The sequence below is a fragment of the Phyllobates terribilis genome, unplaced genomic scaffold (genome assembly GCF_046119375.1).
Source record: "Phyllobates terribilis strain yellow unplaced genomic scaffold, ASM4611937v1 Scaffold_3__8_contigs__length_932513732, whole genome shotgun sequence".
In the NCBI taxonomy this organism is placed as follows: Eukaryota; Metazoa; Chordata; class Amphibia; order Anura; family Dendrobatidae; genus Phyllobates; species Phyllobates terribilis.
In genome coordinates, this window is record NW_027362763.1 from 681,548,089 (window position 1) to 681,559,910 (window position 11,822).

Here is an 11,822-nt window from a genome sequence, read left to right on the forward strand (position 1 = left end):
TGCGGTACTGGACACGGTGACCCCTGGTGGTCTTAATGAACACAATAGTTTCTCTTCATTCTTGTAGGTTCTCTTCCCCTTTGTTTTTAATGTGGATTTTTTATTTTTCTTATTGTCTAATTTTTTCTGTTTCTTCTATTATTCCTCTATATTTAGGCGCCATCACCTATATCTCCATACCATCTAGGATACTTCTGGACGCATATGGGATGGACATTTACAGTTATTATGAATACCTAATGTCATGAATTATCTCTATGAGTCGACCTACTGCTACTTACAATGCTCTCTGCCCCTGGATATATTTATTATTATTATTATTATTTATTATTATTTATTATTATAGCGCCATTTATTCCATGGCGCTTTACATGTGATAGGGATATACATAACAAAAGCATTTACATAATCTTAACAAAACGAGTCAGCGACTGGTACAGGAGGAGCGAGGACCCTGCCCGCGAGGGCTCACAGTCTACGAGGGATGGGTGAGGATACAGTAGGTGAGGGTAGAGCTGGTCGTGCAGTGGTGTTTACTGCAGGTTGTAGGCTTGTCGGAAGAGGTGGGTCTTCAGGTTCCTTTTGAAGGTTTCCACGGTCGGCGAGAGTCTGATATGTTGGGGTAGAGAGTTCCAGAGTAGGGGGGAAGCACGGGAGAAATCTTGTATACGAGTGTGGGAGGAGGAGATAAGAGGGGAGTAGAGCAGGAGATCTTGTGAGGATCGGAGGTTGCGTGCAGGTAAGTACCGGGAGACTAGGTCACAGATGTATGGGGGAGACAGGTTGTGGATGGCTTTGTATGCCATGGTTAGAGTTTTGAACTGAATTCTCTGGGCAATAGGGAGCCAGTGAAGGGATTGACAGAGAGGAGAGGCCGGGGAATAGCGGGGGGACAGGTGGATTAGTCGAGCAGCAGAGTTTAGGATAGATTGGAGAGGTGCAAGAGTGTTGGAAGGGATGCCACGGAGCAGGAGGTTGCAGTAGTCGAGGCGGGATATGATGAGGGCATGCACTAGTGTTTTTGCAGAGTCTTTGCTGAGGAATGCACGGATCCGGGAGATGTTTTTGAGTTGGAGTCGGCAGGAGGTGGAAAGGGCTTGAATATGTGGCTTGAAGGAGAGATCAGAGTCCAGGGTTACCCCAAGGCAGCGAGCTTGTGGGACTGGGGAGAGTGAACAGCCATTGACGTTGATGGATAGGTCGGATGGGGGATGTGAATGAGAGGGTGGAAAGATGATGAACTCTGTTTTATCCATGTTGAGTTTTAGAAACCTGTCGGAGAAGAAGGATGAGATGGCGGACAGACATTGTGGGATTCTGGTTAGTAGGGAGGAGATATCGGGTCCAGAGAGGTAGATCTGTGTGTCGTCAGCATAGAGGTGATACTGAAAGCCGTGAGACTCTATGAGCTGTCCCAGGCCGAAGGTGTAGATGGAGAAGAGCAGGGGTCCTAGAACTGAACCTTGGGGGACACCGACAGATAGGGGGCGAGATGAGGAGGTGGTGCGTGAGTGGGAGACGCTGAATGTCCTGTCTGTTAAGTATGAGGAGATCCAAGATAGAGCCAAGTCCGTGATGCCAAGAGATGAGAGAATCTGGAGTAAGAGGGAATGGTCCACTGTGTCAAAGGCAGATGACAGGTCCAGAAGGAGGAGGATGGAGTAGTGTCGCTTGGATTTGGCATTTAGTAGGTCGTTTGTGACTTTGGTGAGGGCAGTTTCAGTCGAGTGATGCGGTCGGAAGCCAGATTGTAGACGGTCGAAGAGGGAGCAGGAGGAGAGGTGGGAGGACAGTTCAAGGTGGACATGTTGTTCTAGAAGTTTTGAGGCAAAGGGGAGAAGTGATATGGGGCGGTAGCTGGTCAGAGAGGAAGGGTCAAGGGAGGGCTTTTTGAGGATGGGTGTGATTGCGGCATGTTTGAAACATGAGGGGGAAGACTCCGGTTGTTAGTGATAGATTGAAGAGGTGGGTTAGGGTTGGGATGAAGACTGAGGTGAGGTTAGTGATGAGGTGGGATGGGATTGGGTCAAGTTCACAGGTGGTGAGGTGTGATTTGGAGAGTAAAGAGGAGACTTGACCTTCTGTAATGGTGGAGAAGTGGGGTTTGGAGGAGGATGGTTGAGTAGATATGAGGAGGGGTTGTGTGGACTTTAGGCCAAAGTTTTGTCTGATGGTGTCAATCTTCTGTTTGAAGAATGAGGCAAAGTCGTCGGCTGAGATGAGAGAAGAGGGAGGAGGTGCTGGGGGACGAAGGAGAGAGTTGAAAGTGTTAAATAGCTGTTTAGGGTTGTGAGATAGGGAGGATATGAGAGATGAGAAGTAGGTTTGTTTTGCTGTAGTGAGTGCGGACTTGAAATTAGTGAGGGATTGCTTGAATGCGATGAAGTGCTCGATGGAGTGAGACCTTTTCCATCTCCGCTCCGCAACCCTGGAGGCCCGGCGCAGTTCTTTGGTAAGTTTAGTGTGCCAGGGTTGCCTGTTGAATGTGCGAGGTGTGGTGTGTGTGAGAGGGGCGATCGAGTCTAGAGCTGCAGCTATTGTGGTGTTATATGAAGCAGCAGCAACGTCTGCATCGTGCAAGGAATTTATGTCTGTGAGAGGAAGGAGGGATTCAGAGAGAGAGTGTAGGTCAAGGTGTTTGAGATTTCTGCGAGGGTGTGTGAGTTTGTGGAGTGGGGATTGTGCACCCGGAGAGGAGAGGGTAGAGAATGTGAGGAGGTTATGGTCAGAGAGAGGGAGTGGTGAGTTAGAGAGGTTAGATAGGGAACAGAGGCGGGTGAAGATGAGGTCTAGTGTGTGGCCATCTTTGTGGGTGGGTGTGGAAGACCATTGAGTGAGTCCAAAGGAGGAGGTGAGGGATAGGAGCTTAGAGACAGACGAGTGGGGAGTGTCAATGGGGATGTTGAAGTCACCCATTATGATAGTGGGGATGTCAGTGGAAAGGAAGTGAAGCAGCCAGGTAGTGAAATGGTCTAAGAAGGTGGTGGCTTGCCCTGGGGGTCGGTAAACGACGGCCAGTTGGAGGTTGGAGGGGGAATAGATGCGCACACAGTGCACCTCAAAAGAGGGGAGTGTAACGGAGGGTGGCAGTGGGATTTTGGTGAAAGCGCAGAGTTCCGATAGGAGGAAACCTACGCCTCCACCATGTTTGCCATTGGGGCGGGGGGTGTGGGAAAGGTGGAATCCGCCATATGAAAGGGCAGCTGGGGAGGCTGTGTCAGAGGGGGTGAGCCAGGTTTCAGTGATGGCGAGGAAGGAGAGTTTGTTTGTAATGAAAAGATCGTGGATGAAGGAAAGTTTGTTGCAGACAGAGCGAGCGTTCCATAGAGCTCCTGTTAGTATAGCTGAGGAGGTGGGTATTAGTTGGATGGGTATGAGGTTAGAAGGGTTGCGACAGTTTGAGGAAGGTCGTGGATAGGAGGTAGAAGTGACTGTGGGGATATGGCGAGGAGGACCAGGATTTGGAGAGATATCTCCAGCAGTGAGGAGGAGCAGAGAAAGTGTTAGCAGGTGGGAGCAAGAGAGAGCATGAGGTGGCTGTCTGTGTTTGGAGATCCAGGATTGAATGCTGAGGAATAATTTGGAGGAGGAGGTGAGATGAATGGGGAGAATAGAGGGAGAGATGAAGAGTTTCTTACTTGGTGTAGGGATTTGAGGGGTTATTAGAAAGTGGAGGACTATAGAGGAAAAAGTGAGAGCTAACAGAAACATAGTTAAAAGAGACTAAGTGGTCAAAGTGTTGGTTACCTGACTCCTGCCCTGACTAACTGCCTCTGAAATAACTGCCACTTCTCTCCGAAGCCACTTTGCACAAGAAGACGCGTGCACCCCTTACAGAGAGTCTAAACATATAGGCCACATTAAACTATATCAGGTGTAGGGCATTGTGGGAACGGCTTGTGGATAAATTAACAGCTGGTCATTTGAACAGGAGATGGCTGGGTGATCAAAGACAGAGCCAGGACACAAGTCTCTGCAGTTTAACACCTCTAAAAATCAGATAAGGTATATAGTGGGGAAAGAAGAAACATATGTGAATATTGATTGGAGTGGGACAGATGAAGCAGGGGAATTATGCAGAGCATATACCAGAGAGACGGGTCAGCAGAGCATTAGCAGACAGCATACATAGGAGCAGGGGAATTATGCAGAGCATATACCAGAGAGACGGGTCAGCAGAGCATTAGCAGACAGCATACATAGGAGCAGGGGAATTATGCAGAGCATATACCAGAGAGACGGGTCAGCAGAGCATTAGCAGACAGCATACATAGGAGCAGGGGAATTATGCAGAGCATATACCAGAGAGACGGGTCAGCAGAGCATTAGCAGACAGCATACATAGGAGCAGGGGAATTATGCAGAGCATATACCTGTGGGAAGAGAAGAAGAAGACGAATGTTAGTCATGGCCTCTGAAATAACTGCCACTTCTCTCCGAAGCCACTTTGCACAAGAAGACGCGTGCACACCCCAGCACGCGTGCACCCCTTACAGAGAGTCTAAATATATAGGCCACATTAAACTATATCAGGTGTAGGGCATTGTGGGAACGGCTTGTGGATAAATTAACAGCTGGTCATTTGAACAGGAGATGGCTGGGTGATCAAAGACAGAGCCAGGACACAAGTCTCTGCAGTTTAACACCTCTAAAAATCAGATAAGGTATATAGTGGGGAAAGAAGAAACATATGTGAATATTGATTGGAGTGGGACAGATGAAGCAGGGGAATTATGCAGAGCATATACCAGAGAGACGGGTCAGCAGAGCATTAGCAGACAGCATACATAGGAGCAGGGGAATTATGCAGAGCATATACCAGAGAGACGGGTCAGCAGAGCATTAGCAGACAGCATACATAGGAGCAGGGGAATTATGCAGAGCATATACCAGAGAGACGGGTCAGCAGAGCATTAGCAGACAGCATACATAGGAGCAGGGGAATTATGCAGAGCATATACCAGAGAGACGGGTCAGCAGAGCATTAGCAGACAGCATACATAGGAGCAGGGGAATTATGCAGAGCATATACCAGAGAGACGGGTCAGCAGAGCATTAGCAGACAGCATACATAGGAGCAGGGGAATTATGCAGAGCATATACCAGAGAGACGGGTCAGCAGAGCATTAGCAGACAGCATACATAGGAGCAGGGGAATTATGCAGAGCATATACCAGAGAGACGGGTCAGCAGAGCATTAGCAGACAGCATACATAGGAGCAGGGGAATTATGCAGAGCATATACCAGAGAGACGGGTCAGCAGAGCATTAGCAGACAGCATACATAGGAGCAGGGGAATTATGCAGAGCATATACCAGAGAGACGGGTCAGCAGAGCATTAGCAGACAGCATACATAGGAGCAGGGGAATTATGCAGAGCATATACCTGTGGGAAGAGAAGAAGAAGACGAATGTTAGTCATGGCCTCTGAAATAACTGCCACTTCTCTCCGAAGCCACTTTGCACAAGAAGACGCGTGCACACCCCAGCACGCGTGCACCCCTTACAGAGAGTCTAAATATATAGGCCACATTAAACTATATCAGGTGTAGGGCATTGTGGGAACGGCTTGTGGATAAATTAACAGCTGGTCATTTGAACAGGAGATGGCTGGGTGATCAAAGACAGAGCCAGGACACAAGTCTCTGCAGTTTAACACCTCTAAAAATCAGATAAGGTATATAGTGGGGAAAGAAGAAACATATGTAAATATTGATTGGAGTGGGACAGATGAAGCAGGGGAATTATGCAGAGCATATACCAGAGAGACGGGTCAGCAGAGCATTAGCAGACAGCATACATAGGAGCAGGGGAATTATGCAGAGCATATACCAGAGAGACGGGTCAGCAGAGCATTAGCAGACAGCATACATAGGAGCAGGGGAATTATGCAGAGCATATACCAGAGAGACGGGTCAGCAGAGCATTAGCAGACAGCATACATAGGAGCAGGGGAATTATGCAGAGCATATACCAGAGAGACGGGTCAGCAGAGCATTAGCAGACAGCATACATAGGAGCAGGGGAATTATGCAGAGCATATACCTGTGGGAAGAGAAGAAGAAGACGAATGTTAGTCATGGCCTCTGAAATAACTGCCACTTCTCTCCGAAGCCACTTTGCACAAGAAGACGCGTGCACACCCCAGCACGCGTGCACCCCTTACAGAGAGTCTAAATATATAGGCCACATTAAACTATATCAGGTGTAGGGCATTGTGGGAACGGCTTGTGGATAAATTAACAGCTGGTCATTTGAACAGGAGATGGCTGGGTGATCAAAGACAGAGCCAGGACACAAGTCTCTGCAGTTTAACACCTCTAAAAATCAGATAAGGTATATAGTGGGGAAAGAAGAAACATATGTGAATATTGATTGGAGTGGGACAGATGAAGCAGGGGAATTATGCAGAGCATATACCAGAGAGACGGGTCAGCAGAGCATTAGCAGACAGCATACATAGGAGCAGGGGAATTATGCAGAGCATATACCAGAGAGACGGGTCAGCAGAGCATTAGCAGACAGCATACATAGGAGCAGGGGAATTATGCAGAGCATATACCAGAGAGACGGGTCAGCAGAGCATTAGCAGACAGCATACATAGGAGCAGGGGAATTATGCAGAGCATATACCAGAGAGACGGGTCAGCAGAGCATTAGCAGACAGCATACATAGGAGCAGGGGAATTATGCAGAGCATATACCAGAGAGACGGGTCAGCAGAGCATTAGCAGACAGCATACATAGGAGCAGGGGAATTATGCAGAGCATATACCTGTGGGAAGAGAAGAAGAAGACGAATGTTAGTCATGGCCTCTGAAATAACTGCCACTTCTCTCCGAAGCCACTTTGCACAAGAAGACGCGTGCACACCCCAGCACGCGTGCACCCCTTACAGAGAGTCTAAATATATAGGCCACATTAAACTATATCAGGTGTAGGGCATTGTGGGAACGGCTTGTGGATAAATTAACAGCTGGTCATTTGAACAGGAGATGGCTGGGTGATCAAAGACAGAGCCAGGACACAAGTCTCTGCAGTTTAACACCTCTAAAAATCAGATAAGGTATATAGTGGGGAAAGAAGAAACATATGTGAATATTGATTGGAGTGGGACAGATGAAGCAGGGGAATTATGCAGAGCATATACCAGAGAGACGGGTCAGCAGAGCATTAGCAGACAGCATACATAGGAGCAGGGGAATTATGCAGAGCATATACCAGAGAGACGGGTCAGCAGAGCATTAGCAGACAGCATACATAGGAGCAGGGGAATTATGCAGAGCATATACCAGAGAGACGGGTCAGCAGAGCATTAGCAGACAGCATACATAGGAGCAGGGGAATTATGCAGAGCATATACCAGAGAGACGGGTCAGCAGAGCATTAGCAGACAGCATACATAGGAGCAGGGGAATTATGCAGAGCATATACCAGAGAGACGGGTCAGCAGAGCATTAGCAGACAGCATACATAGGAGCAGGGGAATTATGCAGAGCATATACCAGAGAGACGGGTCAGCAGAGCATTAGCAGACAGCATACATAGGAGCAGGGGAATTATGCAGAGCATATACCAGAGAGACGGGTCAGCAGAGCATTAGCAGACAGCATACATAGGAGCAGGGGAATTATGCAGAGCATATACCAGAGAGACGGGTCAGCAGAGCATTAGCAGACAGCATACATAGGAGCAGGGGAATTATGCAGAGCATATACCAGAGAGACGGGTCAGCAGAGCATTAGCAGACAGCATACATAGGAGCAGGGGAATTATGCAGAGCATATACCAGAGAGACGGGTCAGCAGAGCATTAGCAGACAGCATACATAGGAGCAGGGGAATTATGCAGAGCATATACCAGAGAGACGGGTCAGCAGAGCATTAGCAGACAGCATACATAGGAGCAGGGGAATTATGCAGAGCATATACCAGAGAGACGGGTCAGCAGAGCATTAGCAGACAGCATACATAGGAGCAGGGGAATTATGCAGAGCATATACCAGAGAGACGGGTCAGCAGAGCATTAGCAGACAGCATACATAGGAGCAGGGGAATTATGCAGAGCATATACCAGAGAGACGGGTCAGCAGAGCATTAGCAGACAGCATACATAGGAGCAGGGGAATTATGCAGAGCATATACCAGAGAGACGGGTCAGCAGAGCATTAGCAGACAGCATACATAGGAGCAGGGGAATTATGCAGAGCATATACCAGAGAGACGGGTCAGCAGAGCATTAGCAGACAGCATACATAGGAGCAGGGGAATTATGCAGAGCATATACCAGAGAGACGGGTCAGCAGAGCATTAGCAGACAGCATACATAGGAGCAGGGGAATTATGCAGAGCATATACCAGAGAGACGGGTCAGCAGAGCATTAGCAGACAGCATACATAGGAGCAGGGGAATTATGCAGAGCATATACCAGAGAGACGGGTCAGCAGAGCATTAGCAGACAGCATACATAGGAGCAGGGGAATTATGCAGAGCATATACCAGAGAGACGGGTCAGCAGAGCATTAGCAGACAGCATACATAGGAGCAGGGGAATTATGCAGAGCATATACCAGAGAGACGGGTCAGCAGAGCATTAGCAGACAGCATACATAGGAGCAGGGGAATTATGCAGAGCATATACCAGAGAGACGGGTCAGCAGAGCATTAGCAGACAGCATACATAGGAGCAGGGGAATTATGCAGAGCATATACCAGAGAGACGGGTCAGCAGAGCATTAGCAGACAGCATACATAGGAGCAGGGGAATTATGCAGAGCATATACCAGAGAGACGGGTCAGCAGAGCATTAGCAGACAGCATACATAGGAGCAGGGGAATTATGCAGAGCATATACCAGAGAGACGGGTCAGCAGAGCATTAGCAGACAGCATACATAGGAGCAGGGGAATTATGCAGAGCATATACCAGAGAGACGGGTCAGCAGAGCATTAGCAGACAGCATACATAGGAGCAGGGGAATTATGCAGAGCATATACCAGAGAGACGGGTCAGCAGAGCATTAGCAGACAGCATACATAGGAGCAGGGGAATTATGCAGAGCATATACCAGAGAGACGGGTCAGCAGAGCATTAGCAGACAGCATACATAGGAGCAGGGGAATTATGCAGAGCATATACCTGTGGGAAGAGAAGAAGAAGACGAATGTTAGTCATGGCCTCTGAAATAACTGCCACTTCTCTCCGAAGCCACTTTGCACAAGAAGACGCGTGCACACCCCAGCACGCGTGCACCCCTTACAGAGAGTCTAAATATATAGGCCACATTAAACTATATCAGGTGTAGGGCATTGTGGGAACGGCTTGTGGATAAATTAACAGCTGGTCATTTGAACAGGAGATGGCTGGGTGATCAAAGACAGAGCCAGGACACAAGTCTCTGCAGTTTAACACCTCTAAAAATCAGATAAGGTATATAGTGGGGAAAGAAGAAACATATGTGAATATTGATTGGAGTGGGACAGATGAAGCAGGGGAATTATGCAGAGCATATACCAGAGAGACGGGTCAGCAGAGCATTAGCAGACAGCATACATAGGAGCAGGGGAATTATGCAGAGCATATACCAGAGAGACGGGTCAGCAGAGCATTAGCAGACAGCATACATAGGAGCAGGGGAATTATGCAGAGCATATACCAGAGAGACGGGTCAGCAGAGCATTAGCAGACAGCATACATAGGAGCAGGGGAATTATGCAGAGCATATACCAGAGAGACGGGTCAGCAGAGCATTAGCAGACAGCATACATAGGAGCAGGGGAATTATGCAGAGCATATACCAGAGAGACGGGTCAGCAGAGCATTAGCAGACAGCATACATAGGAGCAGGGGAATTATGCAGAGCATATACCAGAGAGACGGGTCAGCAGAGCATTAGCAGACAGCATACATAGGAGCAGGGGAATTATGCAGAGCATATACCAGAGAGACGGGTCAGCAGAGCATTAGCAGACAGCATACATAGGAGCAGGGGAATTATGCAGAGCATATACCAGAGAGACGGGTCAGCAGAGCATTAGCAGACAGCATACATAGGAGCAGGGGAATTATGCAGAGCATATACCTGTGGGAAGAGAAGAAGAAGACGAATGTTAGTCATGGCCTCTGAAATAACTGCCACTTCTCTCCGAAGCCACTTTGCACAAGAAGACGCGTGCACACCCCAGCACGCGTGCACCCCTTACAGAGAGTCTAAATATATAGGCCACATTAAACTATATCAGGTGTAGGGCATTGTGGGAACGGCTTGTGGATAAATTAACAGCTGGTCATTTGAACAGGAGATGGCTGGGTGATCAAAGACAGAGCCAGGACACAAGTCTCTGCAGTTTAACACCTCTAAAAATCAGATAAGGTATATAGTGGGGAAAGAAGAAACATATGTGAATATTGATTGGAGTGGGACAGATGAAGCAGGGGAATTATGCAGAGCATATACCAGAGAGACGGGTCAGCAGAGCATTAGCAGACAGCATACATAGGAGCAGGGGAATTATGCAGAGCATATACCAGAGAGACGGGTCAGCAGAGCATTAGCAGACAGCATACATAGGAGCAGGGGAATTATGCAGAGCATATACCAGAGAGACGGGTCAGCAGAGCATTAGCAGACAGCATACATAGGAGCAGGGGAATTATGCAGAGCATATACCTGTGGGAAGAGAAGAAGAAGACGAATGTTAGTCATGGCCTCTGAAATAACTGCCACTTCTCTCCGAAGCCACTTTGCACAAGAAGACGCGTGCACACCCCAGCACGCGTGCACCCCTTACAGAGAGTCTAAATATATAGGCCACATTAAACTATATCAGGTGTAGGGCATTGTGGGAACGGCTTGTGGATAAATTAACAGCTGGTCATTTGAACAGGAGATGGCTGGGTGATCAAAGACAGAGCCAGGACACAAGTCTCTGCAGTTTAACACCTCTAAAAATCAGATAAGGTATATAGTGGGGAAAGAAGAAACATATGTGAATATTGATTGGAGTGGGACAGATGAAGCAGGGGAATTATGCAGAGCATATACCAGAGAGACGGGTCAGCAGAGCATTAGCAGACAGCATACATAGGAGCAGGGGAATTATGCAGAGCATATACCAGAGAGACGGGTCAGCAGAGCATTAGCAGACAGCATACATAGGAGCAGGGGAATTATGCAGAGCATATACCAGAGAGACGGGTCAGCAGAGCATTAGCAGACAGCATACATAGGAGCAGGGGAATTATGCAGAGCATATACCAGAGAGACGGGTCAGCAGAGCATTAGCAGACAGCATACATAGGAGCAGGGGAATTATGCAGAGCATATACCAGAGAGACGGGTCAGCAGAGCATTAGCAGACAGCATACATAGGAGCAGGGGAATTATGCAGAGCATATACCAGAGAGACGGGTCAGCAGAGCATTAGCAGACAGCATACATAGGAGCAGGGGAATTATGCAGAGCATATACCTGTGGGAAGAGAAGAAGAAGACGAATGTTAGTCATGGCCTCTGAAATAACTGCCACTTCTCTCCGAAGCCACTTTGCACAAGAAGACGCGTGCACACCCCAGCACGCGTGCACCCCTTACAGAGAGTCTAAATATATAGGCCACATTAAACTATATCAGGTGTAGGGCATTGTGGGAACGGCTTGTGGATAAATTAACAGCTGGTCATTTGAACAGGAGATGGCTGGGTGATCAAAGACAGAGCCAGGACACAAGTCTCTGCAGTTTAACACCTCTAAAAATCAGATAAGGTATATAGTGGGGAAAGAAGAAACATATGTGAATATTGATTGGAGTGGGACAGATGAAGC